General features: G+C 42.2%; 1 long non-coding RNA gene and 1 pseudogene across 1 annotated transcript in view; both read left to right on the top strand.

Moving 5' to 3' along the window:
* LOC133507647 (uncharacterized) overlaps positions 1-22,469 on the top strand; it is a 149,217-nt gene that overhangs the window by 36,440 nt on the left and 90,308 nt on the right. The gene's annotated exons all lie outside the window — the stretch shown is intronic.
* Positions 12,718-12,836, top strand: LOC133508199 (5S ribosomal RNA; annotated as a pseudogene).

Raw genomic sequence — 22,469 nt, 5'->3', positions numbered from 1 at the left:
ATTAGCAAAGGATGTCAGAACCCAACACCCAGCCAATCCACTTACGCTTTCTTAGTCACGGGACATCACACACTAAGAACGTGTAACTGGAATGGCTGGGTGTCAAAAAAATATTTTAGCTAATATCTGATCCACAATGGTGGCTGGAATTGGGGGGGAAAAAATAGACTAAGTTACACGTTACATGGTTGCCCTTTTGAGTTTTCACACGATTACAAATCAGGGATTACACGGAGACAGCAGTTCACTTTATCCGATATAATTTGTTACCATATGGCATTTTTTTTTTTTTTTGCATGGTACATCTGCCATGTACTTTGAAGTAAGTTGAAGTAACCTCGTTTGAATATGCACCAATTAAACACCGCGCGTGTTTATTTACAAACGGCTCAGTTAGAACCCATTTGGAGTCTTATTCTGAATGCGGCGACGTTCTAAAACGCTCACGATACACATTTCCCGTGCATCAGAACGAAAGCCGGCTGTGATCAGTAACTCCACAACAAAAGACTATTCATCGCCGTTTAACCTTCACACTCAAATTCACACGTGCGAAAAGCCAACTCGTCTGTTTTCTTTTGACTCCTGTGGCTTCTCGGGGAGCAACAAAGGAGAGTTCCACATTAAATAAAAAATGAGCAAAGCAGGTGAAGTTTCATTATTCATCTGGCGCTGGCAACTCCCCAGCTTCCCATAGGGACCGTCGTGAAATTTCAATTGCTGCGACGCTCTGGTACGCGTTGCGTTTTAATTTCAATGTTGCAGACTCCGCGTTCTCTCTGGAGCGACAAAGAGGAAACTTCAAAAACCAACCGAATCCTTCATGTGTTTAAGAAACATCCACTTTAAGGACACGTTAACTAGCCAAACATCAGTGATAATGACGCTAATTATTTTAGACAAGTGAGAAGAGATTTGCCCTGCTGGTGTTACCACTTATTTTTGCTCCAAGCTGTGAAAAATTAACAGCCTTATTTGATGTTACAAAAAAAACAGGCCTCCATATCAACACAACAAACTCACTTAGTACACACACCCTTAAGCTTCGACTCGAGAATAAGAAGAGATGTAGCAGACTGAGAACTATTTCCAGTTTCAGGACTGAAAAACTCAACTCAACTCGACTTTGAGTTGATTCTCATGTGATTTGACTTGACTTGGACTTGAACTACACGAGTTGACTAACCTGACCGGTCTACGTTTGAAAATGATGGAAGAAAAATTAGGGCCACCAGGATTTGAATTTGAAATGCCACAGAAAACAGGATTTGAATTTGAAATGTAAAGTGATCACATTTTCAAGAGTTGCTACAATTCGCTGTCTGAAATTAAAAAGGCCACAATTCGCCATCTGAAATTCAACTGGCTACAATTCGGTGTCTAAAATTCACCATCTGTGCCACCAGGCAGGGTTACTTCAGGTCAGAATCGAACACCCAGCCAATCGCAGTTACGCTTCCTTGGTCACGTGATGTCACATACTAAGAAAGCGTAACTCGATTGGCTGGCTGTTTGGTTCTGACCTGAAGTAACCCTGCCTGGTGGCACAGACGGTGAATTTCAGACAGCGAATTGTAGCCAGTTGAATTTCAGACGGTGAATTTCGCACAGCGAATTGTAGCAACTGTTGGAAAAGTCATCACTTTACATTTGAAATTCAAATCCTGTTTTCTGTGGCCTTTTAAAATCAAGTCCTGGTGGCACTAATTTACTTCCATAGAAAATCAACATTTCAAAGATTAGTGGCGGTTTCTAGTATGTGCAATGTGTGCAACCGCACTGGGCAGTGTTTTTGAGGGGGACAATGCACCTGCCCCCCAAAAGATGCTACGTGAAATGGTTCTATATTGACGTCTTGATACGTAAATCATTGACATTTTGTATGGGGAGTTTGAGACCCTTGGGGAAACATTATAAGGAGTCTTCAGGGATTTAGCAAACAAACGTTGATGTTAGCTTCTGGCTTGGGAATATCTCCGGAAGAGCTGGAAGAAGTGGCTGGGGAAAGGGAAGTCTGGGTGTCCCTGCTGAAGCTAATTCCCCTGCAACCCGACCCGGAAAAGCAGGAGATAATGGATGGATGGATGGTTTAAATCATGTTAAATATTGTAAATTGTTTAATTTGGTGATGTTTTCACATACCACTAGAGGGAGCATGTGTGTACCGGACTGAGTCTAGTACTACAGTGCAACTCAAGTCGCCACCGCCTTGTTGTTTGTGTTTTTTAAAGAAAGCAGGCGGCTATCTCAACCTGAGCACATTTTTTGGGAGGGAGGGAAGGGAGGGGGTCTCACTTAGCCTCAGGAGTAGACCGCTAATGGCTGGCAGCGAGGAGGACTCAACATGTGAGCCAGAGAAAAGAAAAAAAAGATGGCGGGAAAAAAAAAAAGCTTCCAGAGTTTCAGGGAGCATCACGAGAAAAAAACATTTGGCAGGTGCTGTTGTTACATTTGACATGCTGCAAAGCGGATGACAAGCTCTCCTCCAGCGGCAAACGACATGACGAGACGCCAAAGCCCAGCAGACAGTGAGGAAACTTTGCGAGAGCCCCACGGGGTGATTATCTGCTGGCTCTCTTTGTGTAGCCTGGAGACGCAAGGAGGAAACAACTCCTTATATACTTGATTCGAGAAAAAAAAAAAAATGTAATTATTTGCAAACAGTGGCGGTCATCGGCAAGGTTCCTTTTGGTTCCTCCAGCGTCTCGTGATGAGTGTGATGCCTTCAGGGGTTTTAAAATCCATAATACTGCCGCTAAACTATGGGCTCATAAATTATACATCCGTTTAGAGGAAATCATTGCTGTTCCTAAGTCCATTACCACCAACAATAACAACAGATGAAAGAGCTCGCATTATGGAGGCATTTTCAGAATTAAGAGTACGGGAGATATTCACAGTGCAATTACATTCCTTATACCGTCTGTACTGTATATTTTATAATTCCTTAATCGCCTTTACATGTTGGATTTTAAAAAAAAAAATCATTTTCAATAGATGGGAAACACCAAGCATGAGCTTTTTGGTTTGTTACGTGAAGGGAAAACAATAAGAGTTTGTACAGAGCAGACACGGAAAACTCTATGTACAAGGTCTTCCAACATAGTAATTAGCAATCATAATTTTTTAATGTTTAAAAAAAATCAATAAATAAGAAGAATCCAGTTTATTCTAACTTTTGCATATTCCCCTGACCTGAATGCCACTGAATCTACACACTACAAGTCATTAAAAACATCTTTTTTTTTAGAAAGCACTTGTTTTTAAATTTCATGACAGTTAAGTTCAAAATAAATAATATCCTAACGATGTTTAATTCTCAGCGTACAAGAATAACCATGGGTGTAATAAGCCCCTCTTAATGGATATACAACATTAATTGGACACTCTAAATTGCCCCGAGGTGTCATTTCGATTGCGACTGTCTGTCTACATGTGCCCTGCGATTGGCTGGCAACCAGTTGAGAGTGTGCACTTCTGGAACCCTTGTGAGGATAAGCTGCAAGGAAAATGGATGGATGGATGGATGGATGGAAGGATAGCTTCTCTTCACTTTTAAGACGCTGTGCTCACTTTGCGATTAATGATTTTGTGCCGAGCGAGCTCGGTGAAAAATGACCTCTGGAGGCGCCCGTCTGATATAAACCTGATTAGAAGCGAGTGGTGAAAAGTCTCACCTGGATAAAGTTTGAATGGATTCACTCAGTGTTTAATACTCACTTCATAATGGAGGAGCCGGAGGAAGACGGGGGATATAGAAGAATGTGTTTACTGCTGTGTGCAAAACGTAAGTTTTGTGCAAAAATAAGAAAGCAAATGTCGGAGTAATAATGAAACTTCTGTTAGTAAACAGTCATAGATTGTACAGAGCAAGAGTTTGCAACATTTTTTACATGGATAGGCGACCCAGGTTGTGTACATTTTGCATGTAAAATGAGTGTAATATTTTACATTTTAATAATCATAATAATGATAAATTCACAAGCATTTGTAATTTATTCTTTTTATGATTCATATATTTGGCATGGGTGGCGTGGTGGGTCACCTGGAAAGCGTTGGTCTCACAGTTCTGAGGTCCCGGGTTCAATCCCGGACCTGCCTGTGTTGGGTTTGCATATTCTCCCCGTGCCTGCGTGGGTTTTCTCAGGGCACTCCGTTTTCCTCCCACATCCCAAAAACATGCGACATGCGATTGGCTGGCAACCAATTCAGGGTCTACCCCACCTCCTGTGATAGGTTCCAGCACTCCCCGCGACCCTCGTGAGGATAAGCGGCTAAGAAAATGGATGGATATATTTAGCACAATTTCGTTTTCTAATTTGATTAAGATCTAATCACATTCCACTTAGCGCAATGAATGCAGTGTGCCGTCCACCAACCCATTCATTGTCTATGTGCTTCTGCAGCACAACGATGCGACACCATTACGCATTAGGTGGCAGAACGGGAAGTTGGTGTTTATCGCAGCACCAAAAACACACAACTGTAGGAGTGTTTGATTCCGGCCCAGCACCCCTGTGAGAACAAACGGCATCATCCAATCGGAGACGTCGTGATGGAGAGGTTTCCGAAGGACAAAAGCAACACAGACGGCAAAATGAAAATGACGGAAAAAAAAAAACCGAGTTATGTATTCATCCATTTTCTGCTCCGCTTATCCTCAGAAGGGACCTGGGAGTGCTGGAGCCACACCAACTTTCATCAGGGAGGAGGGAGGGTACACCCTAAACTGGTCGCCAGCCAATCGCAGGGCACATAGAGACAGACAACAGTCACACTCACAACCGGTTGGAAGAGCCGTGCATCGACATTGCGCAGACTGAGGACTGAATCAGCACCTGTAGACAGTTAATCCTTTGTGGCAGTACGGTATTGTCATATTTTGATCCCCCCCCCCCCCCCCCAGCTCTCCTTGCCCGTTATAGTCGTTTTTAAATTTTTATCCAAAATATCGCTTGTGGTAATCAGTGTGACGGCCACCCACTTATTCTTTGGGGAAGCAGGCAATGCGCCGAATGGACATCCATAACTCACCGTCGACCGGATGATGATGATGAAAAGGAGTAGGCGGGATGCGTAACGGGAGAGCCGAAGGAGAGGGAAACGGCAGAGAAACAGCGGCCGGGATTGATTGGCTGGGAGAACAATGATTTGACACAAAGCGGTAATTTTAGAAGCGTGAATGAAAGAGATATTGACAGCGAGGTACGGCCCGTGTGACGGGAATCCGCAGCGGGGGGGGAACGAGGGGAAGATTGCCCCTGTCATGAGAAGAACAATTGGCTTTGACAAGCTGATTTACTAAGTGGGAAGTTGTTTACGAAAATTGGTGCATGGAGGGGTTTCAGAGAGTAAAATCCCATTTGAAGATTCTATTACAGTATGCGACAGAACCCATTCGAGACCTTTTTTGTTTTCTTCTCTCCTCGCGCTGAACGGTTGGTTCTCACCGTTTTATACTATTTTTGTCCTTGTCACAGATAACTTTGGTCTATTCCAGCTGACCTTAGACAAGGGTTAAAGTACACCCTGAACTGGTTGCCAATCGCAGGGCACATACAGACAACCATCAAATGTACACTCATGTTCACGCTTATGGTAATAACATGGTAATTGCAGGGGTTCACTGTGTTCTAGAACGACGGGTGGCGCAACATGACAGTTTCTTTGAAAGACCCTCCTGAGGATAAGCGGCTCAGAAAACGGATTGATGTAAGGGTGTAGTGTCGAAGTGAGGGTTTATGTCAAAGTTTTGCGCTTAAGTGTGGTTTATGGGTTTCTCTTGGCGGTGCTAAAAAAAAAAGCAGAGAACCGTATTTCTTCCAAACTGCCCCTTTACTAAAGAAAGTTTTGACAAAGTCATTTAAGGAAAGAAAATAAAAGGAAATGAGTGTAATAAATGGATTTTTCGCGCTGACTTATTTGGGTGCTTTCAAAGATCAGCAATACTTCACTAACTGCACTTTTCCTCTAAGGGAAAGTTCTCTGTGGCCGTCGCTGCCTCGCAGAGGGGAAGTAGCAGCTAATTTCTATCATCTGAAACCTCCATTGTGAGCGGCGTTGACTCCGGCCTTTTATCAAGCGCAGGTGCGCACCGTCACCTGTGGTGGTACATTCACGGATGCCATTTATATTCAAGGTTGATTAACAGTGAGGGTGTCATTTGCATTATTAGAAACTCGGCACTAATGAGACTTCATCTTTTGGGCCTTAATTGGATTGCTTCACCGCAGTCCCTTATTGATATTTGCATGCCACAGTTCATCACGATAAATAATGAGAAGATTATTCACTAGAGGTCTCCAAATGCAAACTCCATCTGGACTGTGTATGTTTGTGGGGGTGCTATCCACCGTGGGGTGTGTACGACTGCGCATTGACAAAAGGGACAGGAATGAAACGTTTTGTTTTGCTAAAAGGCAACGTTCCCTCTAATTTTCGACGTCTCTGAGCAAACTCGCTAAGCCCGTGAGCGCCCCCGTTGACCACTGTGAGCAACATCAGGCGGATGTGGTCAGATTAGTGTTATCCATTCGCGTTACATGCCTCATTAAAAAATTCTGATTATAGCATTTACATTACCATCAGAAAATGTTTGTTTTTGCAAACTTCCAATGAAATAGTCAACAAACAAACAAACAAAAAAAAATACATTGCTAACCAAACCAAGCCAAATATGAACTGTAAATTTGAAATTTCACTTCCAACTTTGTTTCATTTATTTATTTTTAACTCACAATGCTATCCCCGTCCGTTTTTCTGGGTGTAAAACTGAATTAATGCTTGTAGAATATCTTTAGCATGTTGAAAGCTGAATGATGCTACCAAACTGTTTTAAGGTTAATCTTATGAGGTCTCCTATTTTTAAAATACAGAATTAGCTTTTTGTACACTGTATTGTCTGTGCTTTCATCCAATGTCAGGCTGCGCCAAGGTGGAATTTTAACATTATACACCATTTCATCCTGTACTTTCTACTTTGGCTTAAGACCAGACCTTTTTTACTCAAAAAGAGAAAGTCCCATCCAGTTTCACCATTTTGTCTTTATTATTTATTGTTATTATTATTATTAACATACCCGACATTCATTAAAGGAACATCATTTCTTTTTTGAATTTTTATTTTTTTATTTTTGCCATTAATATCGAGCGTAAACATAAGCAGCATGTCTGACTCGTCTTTGCTCTACGTTGCCAATACTGTGAAAGCACCGGCGGTGGGCGGTGTTTGTAGCAGCAGCTTGTTAGAGACCATGTGCTGCCGTGTTTAAAAATAAATAGATGAATACATAAGGTCGCGGTGTGGTTCACTGCACTGGATCGGTTTTCGTGTGCGCTACAAGTGCGCAATTGCGCTGCTCAGAGGGAGCATTGCTGATAGGTATTCCCTTGTTTGTCTATTTTTATGGCGTTGGAGAGTGACTGACTTGGATGGAAACTTCTAAAATATGTTCAATGAGAGGATAGACAACAGTCTCACTCACAATCACGGCTATGGGCAATTTAGAGTCTCCAATTTATGCATGTTTTAGGGATGTGCGAGGAAACCGGAGTTCCCGGAGAAAACCCACGCAGGCGCGGGGAGAACATGCAAAAACTCTACACAGGCGGGGGTGGAATCCTCAGAACCGTGGGGCCAACGTTCTAACCAGCTGTACGACCGTGCCACCACCTGTAAGCCATTTCTTTTAATTGTAATGTTGGGAAATAACTTTGAAATGATATTAGTGTGTTTGATCATAATTTGTGTTATATTTATTGCATTCAAACGAGCAATTCTGTGCCTTTTTAGTAGTGGCATGAATTATTAGCATTTTTGTCAATATGCATGGTAGAGGTTGGTGCCTAATTGTATAGCATTTCTCTATTTGAGTTCCCCACTCTGAGAGAGCCTTGCAAAGTTATTGTTATTGAAATATATCTTGCTGCAAAAGAGTTGGCGAGGAGCAAAGCCTCTTGTCTCATTAGCAGTGGAAGTAAACCTGCCGATTGAGAACACCTCACGGAGCGCTTTGCGCATGCGAGTGTCCTTTGGGCATCGGAGTGAGGCCAGGAATGTGGCGGAATATAACCGCCACTTGATAATTAGCTGGGAAGCTGCACACTGTAATTACCAATACAATTATTAATAATTGTAGCAATTGACGGCCATTTACGGAAGAAAGGCACACGCGGTATGTTGTTTCTTTGTGAATTTGCAATTGTCTGGGGTGGGGGAGGGTGCTGAAACGATGTGCGCCCCTCCCAGTTTGAAACCACCGATTGAGGGTGTTTGCATGTGGTTGGGGCTCATTTGGATGGATTCGCTGGTCGGACTTTGCAAAGTACGAGCCCTGAAAATCACCCCGAAATTGCTGTTTCAAAACCAAGATGGCTGACTTTAGGGTTCATTTTCGGGCACGGCGTCCTTGAGACATTGTCGTCGACATGTCTGCCCAGTTTCGGCTCGATTGGTGAAACTGCTGTCAGGGGCTTTTCAATTGTCCTTCATGATCGTGAGTGAGCGAGTTCGAGTTTTATATATATATATATATATATATATATATATATATATATATATTTGTGTGTGTGTGTGTGTATTTGTCCTCCAGGAGGTTCGAAGAGTGATTTGTTCGAAAACCAAATTGATATTTCCCATTACATTTAATGGAAAATGTAATAATGCGTTCCAAGCCTTAAAAAAAAAAAAAACACTTTTTAGCTTTTCCTGATAATAAACTGCATAGTAAGAAATCATGTATACTTTAAATACTTAATACTTAAATACTTTATATAACAAAATAATGTAAGAAATATATTTATTTTTTGCTACAAATGTGTGCTTTAGTAGTAGAGTAGGCTAGGCTGGAAGCGCATTGCCGTATCTGTAGCGACTCGGCCCCCAGCCTTGTAAACTTTAATTAACAAAAGTGCAGAATAACTTTAAGCTAGCAATAATGAGGGGGAAAAAAGCAAAACATTTTTTTTATTTAAAAAAAAAACTACCATACAAAAGCATTAACTCAAGTTAATGAAATCTTTGAAACAAAACAAAAATGCAGAAATGCTAATGGAACAGAGCATTATTAAAGTTCACAAGAAAAAAACAATGCAAAACTATCAATGACTGTATCAAATCTCTTCGGTGGGGGTGACTCGCCTCTTGGAAGTTCTTTTCTTTTCCCAAAGAACTCATTTGGTGTCACTTCTTTGGAGCCATGATTGGGGGTTAATAGTCCTCAATAGGAAGTAAAAACGTACACACAATGTAGCTACCGGGACACGTTTGTTATTTCCGGGTTTTGTCGGGTGGCGTTCGAGTACCGATTTTCGTTCGAAAACAGAAGCAAAAAAATCTTCAAATTTGTTCGAGAACCGAGTATTCACTTTATAACCACACGACAGTGTTCTCTCATCATTGCCATCACGATTTCCCAGGATCTTTCTGCTACGGTCCAGTGCTGCCGACTGTGTCCCGTGTGAATCCTATTAACCCCGCAACCCCCACTCCCTCTCCTTGATTTTCATTGGTGTAAAAAAGAAAATACAACTAGCTACGGGAATAGAATGTTGTCCCCCCAACTCTTGCAGTTTCTCCATCAAATGCGTCCCAGCCCCCGAGGTGGGATCCGATATATAATGGATGGGCGGATAACACGGCAGCGACAGGCCCTCACTCGCACACAGGAATATGTCCAATTTAAATGAGCCTTCACTCCTGCATTTGTCTACGAGAGGGTCTCGCTGTTCGAACCTGGGTGTCGTGTACGATATGATCAGGCGACATCGCCAACTGTCAAATTTCCCGTGTACTCGGACACCGAAGGGCGGGGTGGGGATGGGAATCCGCCTGGAGCCGTGTTTGACACATCACTGATCACATCAGCATAAAGCAAAGTGCGCGGGAGGGGAGCCGTACTTACGCGGCATGAAATATAAACGAGCGGGCCCTGAGTGCGTGGTCCGAGCCCGACGAAACTGAGCGAGTTCGTGTGAATTAGCGTGGGTAGTTCAAGTCAATGAATGTAATCTTCTTAATTCGTTAAGCATGGCATTGATTGAAAGATCGGACCCTACTCTAACAATTAATTTAAAACTCGGGTCAAGTGCCAACTTCAAATGAACGCCAGAGTGAAGAACTGGGTGGGCACGAGTCGACATCTCGAGCTCAAAGAGGACTAATTGCTTATGGTTTGTTTTTGGCATCTTTTCCTCCAATTGGCCGAGTTTACAGAGGCTAGACAAACGCCATAGGTGGGCAATGTAGTGCGGTCTACCGACTCACCTGTCTGAATAAAATATCGACGTTATCGGCGACTTGATGTCGACTCGACTTTCATTATATGACCTATAACATGTGCAAGCAATATAAATACAAATCTAAGGTAAAATATAAACTAAAAATACTAATACAGTGATGCATCAGTTCCCAACCACAATCTGTTCCAGAAAACTGAACTGTTTAAAAACCGAATCGATGTTTCCCATTACAATGAATGGAAAAAGAAATAATGCGTTCCAAGCCTAAAAAAATTTGCTTTTTCATGCATTTTTTTAAGCTTTTCCTGATAATAAACTGCATAGTAGAAATACATGTATAGTTTAAATATGGTATATAATAAAATAATTAATAAATAAGAAATATATTTATTTTTTGCTTAAAATGTTTGCGTCAGTAGTAGAGTACGCTAGGCTGGGAGTGCATTGCCGTATCTGTAACGACTCGGCCCCCAGCCTTTTTTATTAACAAAAGTGCAGAGTAACTTTAAACAAACAATAATGAGGGGGAAAAAAGCATTTTTATGATTGGGGGATAGTACGAAATGATGAGAATGAGATGAGACCGTCACATATCTGTTTACAGAAGCTGCGTTATACACAATAACAAAAGTGCGCTGATTGCGCCGATTGCGTTATGTCATTTCGTTTTTTTTTTTTTTTTCAGAGGGCGTTCGAATAGACAATAACAAAATGCATTGTGGGTGTGTCAGCTGTTTGCGCCGCGCGCATTATTTTATTTCCAGGTTTTTTCGGCGGCGTGGGAATTCACAACAAAGCGCGTCGTGGGTCAGCTGGTCTGGCCGCGCCTGATATGATATTTCCGGGTTTTGTTGGGGGCGTACGAGTACCGATTTTCACTCGAAAACAGAAGCAAAAAAATCTCGAAATGTTTCCTCGAAAACGGGGACGTTCGAAAACCGAGGCTAAGTGCATGCATATTTGGCAAAAATCTGACCACTCCTCCTTGCAGATTTTGCTCCAAATGTGTTTCAACAGGAAGGGATATGTTGTTCACAGTCTCCCTCACACCACCCCACAGATTTTCAGTAGGATTAAGGTCTGGGCTCCAATAAATATGTGTAAATATTGTACCAAGTCGAGCGCCTTTGGCAAGAAACATCTTTTCTTTGTGAAAGGGGGATGAGGTAACCTGAAACTGTAATTCTTATAATTCCGGGGGGGAAAAAAACACCACAGACAAAAAGGTTTGTCCTCTCTGGGGTCATCATTTGAAATTGTCACGAGCGAGGAAAAGGTCGCTCGTGAAAGTTGAGAGCCCGACTTTGTTCCCGAGCCCCGGCGCATTATTATCAGCCGCCCATCCACTCGCTTACGTTGCATCAGTAATCTCTCCGCCTCTCTTTGCGCCCTCTCGGCTGCGGCTCCACGGAGGCATCAAAGCGGCGAGAGGCTCCTTTCTTTCATTCTTTCTTCCTCGTTCCCTCTTGCAGCCGGGCACAGGCGGCGCCTTCAAAGCAGGAAAAAAATTGTGGGCAGACGTCGACGCTGACTGGCATTTTTTTTTTTTTTTTTTCGCCCCGAAAAAGAATTGCAATTGTCTGCATCTTGCTGCGCACCTCATTAAAGGCACACCACGCTGTCTTTCAAGCTGTCTCTTTTAACCACAAGCAACTGCGGCGATGAATGAACTTTCACTTTGCCCCTTTTGTGTAAAAGTAGTTTGGAGTTATTTTCTCAGCTCATATTATTTTTTTGCAAGTGGTGTAAGCAGTCAGTAATGAGTGTGGTAAAGCACCAGTGGAGTTTGTCCATGATCAAGGACCATTAAACCAAGGGAAACTTGAGCATCTCTGGTCAGTTCTTCTTCAGTTCTCCATTTTTTTTCCCTTTGAAACACACTGATGTTTATCACTAACCTAGAGCAAAACAGTCATAAAATTAAAATGACTTAATATTCCAATGAAAAACAGCATAAATATTAAACACCCGAATGAAGGACAGTAACTCCGGCAGTAACTGATCAATCCTTCTTATGCCACTTTGCAGAACATTCCATTGTGGAAAATTGCTTAGCTTCACTTAATTGGTCGAAAAATGATTTCTCATGAAGATGTCTGTGAATGTCTTCAATTTCTGCAAGTGTAACAGTTTTTCTCTGCATCTAAACCCAGATTTTACGATGACAAAAGTAAATTGAGATAAGAGCGTCATTATTTCTGTATGCAGTGGCAGTCTCAGGAGACACAAGTCATTATTCGGCTGACGCTTTTTGTGTTTGTCTGTCTTAAGTTTCAAGCAGAAGTTGTTAATTTTGTGTACTAAATGTTGAAAGGGAACTTCACAACAAGGAGAAGCCAGAGGCTACCGTGGGATTAACCCCTGGAGAAAGCAAGGAGGTGAAGTTCTCAAGATGAACCAGAGGAAGGTCTGGATCACGATTGGCAGTGGGGGAAGTTAGCGGATACCCGTTTAGGGGGATTATTAAAGGGAATAATATCTTACGGCCATGCTACCCTGTGAACGCCCGATTTTGTCAGATCTCCGTAGCTAAGCGGGTTTGGCTCTGGTTAGTACTTGGATGGGAGACCGCCTGGGAATACCAGGTGCTGTAAGCTTCTCTCCCCGGATAAATGCAGAGGGGTTGCATCAGGAAGGGCATCCGGCGTACAACTGTGCCAAACAAATCTGCGTTCATCTGAGATGACACGTTGTGGCGACCCCTAATGGGACAAGCCGAAAGGAAAAGAAGAAGGTTAAAGGGCCCAATAGCGGCTCAAGGGATGTCCAAAACCCACTAGTGCACATAGCAGCAGTCAATTAGACAAGGCTAAGGCTTGATTAAATTAAGCGTATCTTAACGCAATATTTTTATTTTTTACTCTGTCTTGAATATGAAAATCAAGTCAATAGGTGGGGGTCACATTGTTTTGAGATTTTTGTGTAGGTTACCGAGCAGCCGTGGCTTAGTTGAAACAGTGGTTCAAATTTCAGCCCTGAGTGTCTGCTGCTGAAGTGTCTTTGGGCTTGACACTGAACCTTGATTTGCTCCCAATGGACCAACCAGAGCCTCGTGTGCCCATTGGTGAATGACTGTGTGCGTACCATTTAGTGGTGTTGAAATTGGAGTTATTTCGCGCTCGCGTGAAGCTCAAATTTAAACAATGTCTGTTTTCGCCATCGTCGATCCTGTCGTCCCGCTGTCAACAAACAACTCTTTAGTGCCAGCACCGAAAATCAGCTGCATGCCTGCAGAAAGCTTTGTTGATGATGCCAAGCTAAACAGATTCGATTCCTAGTCATACAAATCTACCCTAATACTTGAAGACATGTAACTGCTTTAAAAAAAAAAAAATACATATTTTTTTTCTACTACTGACCCCAGATGTTATTTCAAGACTTGCAGCAGAATGCGTAATTAATCTCAAGCCGAGATATTTCATCATTTCTGGTCGGTGACTGCGGACAGCAGAGATTCCATTGGCAAATTGCGTGCTGCCAGATACACTGTGTGGGCTCGGTCTCACAGGCGTGTTTAGGCCAGGCCGCTTTATCCCCTCTTCAATCTTGGCTTTTGTCTCCCCCTCTCTGCCCCCCTCCCCCACCCACAATCATGAAAATAAATGAAACAGTGCAGTCATCTGCAGAGAGAAGCAGAGCCCCCCTCGACCGGAGGAGGCCTTCGGGCTTGGTCGGGGCTCTCCGCGGCACGTTGTCATGGCAGTGCAGAGCGGGAGGAAGAACACGGCAGCCCTGTGCTTCCACGGAATGACAATTGCGGAGGCTGAGTAAGGGGGGGGGGGGGGACTGTGAAAACTGCAAAAGTGATGCTGCGCTGATCTGTTGTTTTAAAAAAAAAAAAAAAAAAAAAAACGTTAATGGAAGCTTGAGACTAATCCTGCTGAAGGACAAAAGTTCTGTGGACATAAGCAATAGTGGCGCATCAGCAACTTAGTTCTTGTACAAACTGTTGGTGTCAAACTCGATGTCCTGGGGCCAGATCTGGCCCACCATGTCATTTTAAGTGGCCGGCTACAGCAAATCACGTGCGTTTAATTCATGATTTTTGTCACTTTTAATGATGATGAGGTATTGCAAACTTTTTTCCCCAAAAATGAATTGAACAATAATTGAAAAAACTATTTTCCTTCTGATTTCAAGCCTTGAAACTGTAGTTCTGAGGAGAAATGTAACATCCCAGTAATCTTTATGCTTGCTCAAAGAAATGTCTACAAAAAGTTGGGATTGAAAGCAGTTTTTAGCTGGATAGAGGACCAACTCAACCTTTTCTTTCATTTTTTTTTATAGTTGGAACGGCCAGCTGCTTCAGCACTTTTGTCCACATATCTTGTATATAATCTAGAACATTGCCAACTTGGTGCTATTTTTCTTCACGCCACCGCAATGGAGTGTGATGACACTCAATGAAACGGTTCAGTTGACTGCTCTCCAGCCGAATAGCCGCACTTAGCTCAAAAGTTCTGCCGAGTTTTGTGGGTGTTGTATAGTTCAACCTTCTTATGTGGCTTTATTTGCTCAAAGGCCGCAAGTTTAGCGGGATGAAGCTTCAACCCCGGGGAAGATGGGTGAGATCTTAATGAGTTGCTCAACTTCCCCCGCTGCCGCCGCGCATCCTCTGATGTAGCACCGAGGCCAGCTTCAGGGGGACTTAAGTGTAATCCAGAGATGGAGGGAGATTTACAGGTAGACAGGCCAGAATTCTGATTTGATGACTTTGTTTTTCCAGACAAAGTGAGATGTCGGCCACCTGCCTCAGCCCAGCGATGCATGAATAAGCTTGCTCGAAAACTCAAGAGATTCTGAGAGGTTTCCTCTTGTGCAAAGCCTGACAAAACTACCTTATATTACGTGAACATTTCTATGGGAAAACCATCAATTTTCTGAGCCGTTTGTCCTCACAAGGGTCGTGGGTTTGCTGGAGCCAATCCCAGCTGTCATCGGGTAGGAGGCAGGGCGCACGCTGAACTGGTTGGCAGCTAATGGGTAGGGCACATGGAGACCCACAACTGTTGCACATATAGGGGAAATTATTTAGTCTCCAGTGAATGCACGTTTTGGGGATGTGGGAGGAAACCAGAGTGCCCAGGGAAAACCCACACCAGGCATGGGTAAACCATCCAAACTCCACACATGCGGGGCCGGGATTTGAACACCGGTCCTCATAACTATGAGGCCAATGCTCTAACCTTGCTTTAATATGCAAGTTCTTTTTATTCTGGTTTTTCACCTTCTTTAACATTCAAAATAGTCACACTGTAAAACAAATAAAACAGTCGAAATTAATTTTGATACCAAGGACTGACTTTTTTTTTTGTTGGTTGGGAATTTCTTGGTTGATTAGCTGGTTCGGTCATTCGTGTGTTGATTGGTTGCTTTGTCTGTCAGTAAGTGAGTGAGTAGGAGTGGCTTGGTAGGTGGTTTTGGTCGGTTGGATAGCTGATTGGTTCAGTTTTTAGTTAGCGATCGTATGATCTTATACTGGGGTGAGCTACATGAGTGAGTTTTGCACCTGGCATTACACCAGGTAACTGTCAGCAATTTCAAGAACATGACCAGAAGGTCAGTGTTCATCAACACAACCCACAGTCAGGATTTCATGACTGACGCATAATTAATAACGTTCCCTGAATTGAGCTATGCCACACACTTGAGTGTCTGCCTGTATTGTTACCCAAACATAAAAGGCAGGAGAAATTTAAATAAAGTGCAAAAAAAAAAAAAAAAAAGACTGAAAAGTGATTCTCATATTCCAACAGTTGACATTGGGATATGAAAAAATTAAATTCCACCTTAAGACTGGTCTTGTATCTGTTCTTAATTTGTATGTTGTGTGGATATCCTTAATTTGATTGTATGCGTGAATACTGCTGCTCAGGTGTGCTTGTCCATGAAATTGTGAATTTAAACTTTAACTGTCGTCAACAAATGGATTAAACTATTGGTGGTGTCATTCATATAAATTATTAATACATGATGTAATTCCTAAAATAAGAATTTGTGTATATTAGCAGTAATTCTACATCATACTAAGATGACTACATCAACTTGAGGTGAGATATTTATAATTCCAATCAGAGTGCTTATCAAGATTATTTTTTGATAAAAATATAAATTTCCTAGAAATCTTTTTCACTTTTTGATGAATTATTTGCAGTGTAGCGTTCAACTTTATCTCCAACCTGCTTGGCGTTGTTCACAGAAGAGATGTTTTCGGCTTGCTTTTTAGCTTTCAAAATGTGCTAAATGTTTACTTTTTCCATTCCCAAAAAGGTGTTACAGTAGCACCACCCCAGCATCCCGTTTAATAAGTCATGAACTCTTGGGGATTATTCATAGCACCAAGGTGTTAATGGATGGCGATGGCGCGCTGAGGGATGCTGCGCACGTTGGTTCCTGCCAGGGTGAATAAAGTGCACCCGATCACAGTTGGGTCCGGCCGAGTGTGTAATCAGTCAGAGGTGCGGCCTGTCTATCAAACGGCTGACAGCCTGCCGGCGCCGCTGAACGGGCCTAGATCAGCCGCTGTCATGTGACAGCCTCTAAACGAGGACTTTAAATTAGTTCCATGGGTACCGGAGCATTTCCCATGAGCTCTACCCACACAAACACACATGTGCCACAAAGCTCCATTTCCATCGCCACCTCCCATTTCCCTGCTCCGACTCGCATCGCCTACGCGGCCGCATGATCGCAAGCCATTAACTGCTCCTTTTCGCACAATATCCCAGTCTGTCTGTCACATTTGGCTTCTGCTGCCCTGCCATGGACACCGGACACATCTATAGTTTGTGAAGTGTTTTGTTTTTACATCGAAGTAACATCAAAATTGTGCAATCGGCTGGCGACCAGTTCAGGGTGTACTCTGCCTCCTGCCCGTTGACTGTTGGGATTGGCTCCAGGACTCGATATAAAGTCAGAGGTAGATTGCATAACAGACTAATCAGCCAAATGAAGTAAACCAGGGGACCCGAAACAGTTTTTGCTCCAGAGACCAGTTTTATGGATGAAAATGTTTTCGCGGACTGGTTAAAGCAGGGGTGTCAAACTCATTTTTCTCGCGGGGCACATTGTAGTTTGGGTTTCCCACAGAGGCCTGTTATGACTGTGGAATAAAAATATTTAATCTTCTCATCATACTTACATCATCAATTTATAAAGTAGCTTTGGAATCAGAAATCAAGGGTAATGTGTTTTTCAACTGTTCACGTTCGGTAACACAAAAATGCTTGTAATATGTCGACTATCATTTATAATATATGACATTTTCAATTTTTGGAACAGATTTTTAAAAGAATCGTGGAAATTGACACTCTAGATTTGGCTTCGCTTGGCCGGATCTGGCCCCCGGGGCCTGGAGTTTGACACCTGTGGGTTAGAGGCACAAGTGTATAAAAGAAAAAAAATGAAATAAAACTTTGTCAGTTCATAGTGTTTCATCTTTCCAGAACTATTGCACGTTATATTAAGCACTTAAAACAATTTGGTGCTATAATATCAATTTACAGTCAGTGGGACCCCTGGGCTTGTTTTCCTGATGCAAGATGGTCCCATCTGGTGGTGACTGGAGACAGTGACACTCCAATTGTGTTTCTAATATCCTGTCTACTCAGTAGTCTTGTTTTGGTGGCTGTCACCGCAGAAAACCCTGGCTCACAAAGATATGTGGTTGGAAAACAGAAGAAGGGCTTTCAGTGCTTCTGTGACATGTCAGGATATTCTACTTTGACTTTAACCCAGAATGCAAAGAGATTTGAAGTTGTCTCAATCATAGATTGAAGATCACCGTCACTTGCAATCTCAATCAGTTTTTCATCTTTGCATAGAGATAGGGTTAACTGACCTGGCTAGGGGTCTTTTTTTTTGTTGGGAAGTAATCCTCAAACTCTTTGGAAAGCTGGAACAGGTAGTCATGCACCAACTGGCAGCATGAAGGTTCGACCTCAGTCTCTTCTATAATCCCCGCTACTGTATGAAACATGTCGAAAGTCCCTGTTTTTACTCGCCGTCAGAAAGCCATCTAACTTTTGTGTACAAGAGAAGGCGATTTATGTTCTGCATCCATCTCTTTGGAGAGATCATCAGACAGACATGAATTGAGGGCATTTACTTTGAGGTAATTAATAACTTTAATCACAACTTGCAAAATGCCGTTAAGCTCAGGCGACAGTTTTAGGCTCACCGGCGTTTCCCTGTGGATGACAGAGCGTACAGACTCAGATTCTAAAGCAAACTCATTGATCCGTTTTATCAGACCTGAAAGCCGTCCAGTCATCACAACCGCTCCGTCTGTGCATACGCCAACGCAAAACGACCAGTTAATTCTTTCTAATATGTAATTGTTCAAGGACTTAAATATTTCTGCAGTTGTGTTCTGTTAGTTGGCAAAATTAATGCATATAATAAATCCTCGCGGACATCCTCTTGGAAGACATATTCTACAAAAATGAGCAAAATTTCCTTGTTGTCAATCTCAGTAGTCATCTACTACCATTACAGATGTGGCAGAACTCTCCCGAGTGAGAACTTAGAAATGGAAAAACTAGAAACTAGGAACTAGTGAAACAACCAGATTGGACAGGAAGTGAGACTGAATGAAATGCTCTTCGAACTTGCGAGACTACAAGAAGATTAATTCTGGGAGCAATGTGATTGGGTACTAAAGAGGAAGACTGCAGGACTAATGTGCGCGGGTGGCATAAATGAGGCAAAAGAGCGCAAACCAGGTGAATGAAAGGAAGTTTCTTCAAACGGACGTTTAACTGAAAGAATGTCAAAGCCCAAAACAATGACAGACACAACAGCCAGACTCACGCATCAAGATCTCCCAGGCACATTCACTATCGAATGTGTGTACTGTATATGAACAGACATAAAATGTTCATCGGTCAATATTTGTGGTAGGCAATTTATTTTCAGTTTACTGTTACCTGGTACAACAAACAATTAAGTACCACCGACTGACCACCAAGCTACAACCACTCAGTCGACTGACATACCAGCAAAGGACAACCGATCTACTGACTCAAAAAACTAAGATGAACCAACTGAGAAAGGACAACCAACCTATTGATAGAAAACAAACAACAAAAACAAAGATGAACCAACTGACAACTGACCAAGCACCAATTTTAGACCAAGAAACCAACTAGACAACCAACCAATGTTATAACCAACTAACCAAACCACTAAACTAACAAAACTAACCAACCCAACCAACTCAGTGACTACCGAAAGGACATACTCACCAATCAACTAGGAAACCTACTAGATTCATGAGCAATTAATGGCAAAACATACCATTCATCCATCTGCTATCTGAGCACCCACTAGCTAACAAAACTAACCAAACCAATCAACTGACTGACTACCAATAGAACAAACTCACCAATAAAGAACTGCTGACTGACTGACAAACTCCACTACAATTGCAACTTGGTCCTTGATGGCAATTATAAGGCATCACTTGTATTTTCCACTTCCCACTTTCTATTTTCCAAATTTTCCCATGATCACCCTATCACTGAACAACTATCAACCCATTAACTAATGGCCAAATGCATTACCCAACCAAACAACTCACTAACTTACCACTGGACCAAGAAACCAACTTGACAACCAACCAATGTCATAACAAACTAACCATACCACTAAACTAACAAAACTAACCAAACCAACCAACTCACTGACTACCGAAAGGACAAACTCACCAATAAACTAGGAAACCCACAATATTCATAAGTAACAAATGGCAGAACATGCCATCCATCCATCCATCCATCCATCCATCCATCCATCCATCCATCCATCCATCCATCATCTCAGCTCAATTTTACTTATAAAGTCGCTAACCAACGAACTGACAATCTCCCTCAATGGCTTAGTAATGTCTGAACCAACCAACTAACTTGAAGATGGATAATAAAGCCATTTTTTGTTCAAGGCTGAAAGACCCGAATTTACAGGTGTTCAACAGAGCCAGAATTTTCCACGAGACTTGAAGATAAACAAAATATTAAGGCAGACTTGTTATTGGAGCACAACCCAAAATGAATGATGGTACTAGTGAATATCACATCACGCATTCCATTTCTTGTGAGTTATATTGCCAAGACTCAGTTTATTGTTTTTATGTTTTCCATTTTGCAGCATGATTGTTGGCCTTCTTTTAAGAGTCTCTTGAAGGACGGTAACTTATCATCAGCAATTGGAAAGCGAGTAAAGCACAAACAAGATAGATAACATTCTGTTCCTGTGGGTGAGCGGGAGGACTTGGCGGTGAAGTTGTGGCACATTTTACATAGACGAGCATCTTAATGTGACAGATCACCATGCTGATCTTTACAATGGTCGCCACCTCGCCATTAATACCATTCAGATTTCTTTAAAATCTAACACCATGTGATCTCCATAATCTAGGATTACACCGAGTAGAAAAGCAAAAAGAGGCAATCAATCTTCTTTAAAGGATTTAATCCCTTATGAAATAGACTGGATTATTTCTTTGGGTTAGGCTTTATGACTGAGATTTAATTCCCTGAGATTTTCAGTGCCAAGTCTTTGTGTTTGCCTCATTCCCCCTTACTACCTCTCGCTCCCCACCAGGGAATTCTTGATTTATAGATATCATTTGACCTGTTAAGGCAACAGTCTGCCAAAAGTCCAAGATTAAGTGCCAATGTCTGGGTTGACAGCAGTTCCTGCTGCTAATTTTACATGATCTATGGGGCTAATACCTGTTCTCCATCCACGCCTGTGCCTCCTGTCAGGTGTTCGGCGAGAAACTGGCCGTACATCAAACCATCAAGCAATTATTGCAGCAGGTTTTGGCACCTCGCTTGAAAACCTAGAGAGCAGGTTTCTGCGTCAATACTACATGTGCCCTCCAAGAATGACTTTCTATCCAAACACAATGAATTGTGATGAGAGATGAAAAAAGGTTTTGATACCGGCGCATTCTTCATGGTGTCCTTCTCCAGATCTGTGGTCTAAGGTCACGCAATGGTGTATCGCTATCTCTTGTTGGAGACAGAGTAATGAGTCAGGAAGCTCACTAGATTGGAGAAAAACAAAACATCCATCCTATTTCAATTGTGCTTATCCTGGTGAGGGTCATGGTTGATCTTGGAATCCCATCCCACCAGACTTTGGAGAAATGTGGACTCCATCCTAGTGAGGTCTTCACTCAGTTGACGAATGGTTTTTGAACAACTGCGTTGCCAATCGTGCAAAAGACCACCCACAACTTGAAAATCCTCAACCGTCACCTTTGTTTTATTATTGGGAAGTGCATAGAGTCCTAAAATCTGAAAAAGAATGCTCTTAACTTGTGACCGATAACATGCCAGTTTAACCATTGACCAAACTAGGCCATTTTATGTCAAATAAAATTCAAAAATTATAAGACTCTATCACTGACAAGGAGAGACAATCCCTGGAGGTTGGAATTGTTGAGAATCATTTGAACTCTGACCTGAACCAGACACCAAGATGACCTGAGTACAGTTAAAATGTACCTCAGAGTTTACACATTGGCTCTTAGATCAGGTCATTTAAACTGAAAAGAAATCTTACTTTGGATTATTCGAGCCTGATGAAAGATCGAGTGCTGAAAACAAACAAAAAACTACAACGCACATCATTGTTCTGCATGAAACTGAGGTCGTTGACAGAACTAGAGTACCTGTAAACCTTCAAACAGTGATTATATAAAATGCACCAAAACAAAGGTCCAAATGTGGGACACAATAGTGCTTTCTTTAAAGGAGTGAGATCATTTTGTTCTGCCGTGAAGTAATTAGCAGACACTCGCAAACAGATGAATGGTTAGCTTCAAACTCCTCTGTTGTGCGGCATCGCGAAGGATCAGAAACCTGTTTGCGACATTATTAGAAAACAAATGTGACAAGAGTTTTTGAGATGTAAATGAGTTTAGTTTCAACACCAAAAGAAAACTTTTTGACCGGAGTGAGAAGTTTTTCAAATGTGCGTGGGCAGGAGGTAAGAGGGGATAAATTAATATTCATTCGTGTCATATGTGTTAAAGATATGGCTGACCTCCGCACCCCTGTGGATTATGCTATATGATCCGATTTTGTTTCACAATAGAATCCTTCCCTGCATGAAGCAAAGCTGAGATGTGCACAAATTCAGGTTTGGCTTTTATTGCTGGGTCTGAAAGTAACACATTCTTTTTTTCTACATATTTTCCCATGTGTTTTGGCCTTTTCATC

The sequence above is a fragment of the Syngnathoides biaculeatus genome, chromosome 10, assembly GCF_019802595.1.
Source record: "Syngnathoides biaculeatus isolate LvHL_M chromosome 10, ASM1980259v1, whole genome shotgun sequence".
NCBI classification, from domain to species: Eukaryota; Metazoa; Chordata; class Actinopteri; order Syngnathiformes; family Syngnathidae; genus Syngnathoides; species Syngnathoides biaculeatus.
The sequence above is the reverse complement of the archived record's forward strand: the minus strand, read 5'-3'. Positions and strand labels throughout refer to the sequence as shown.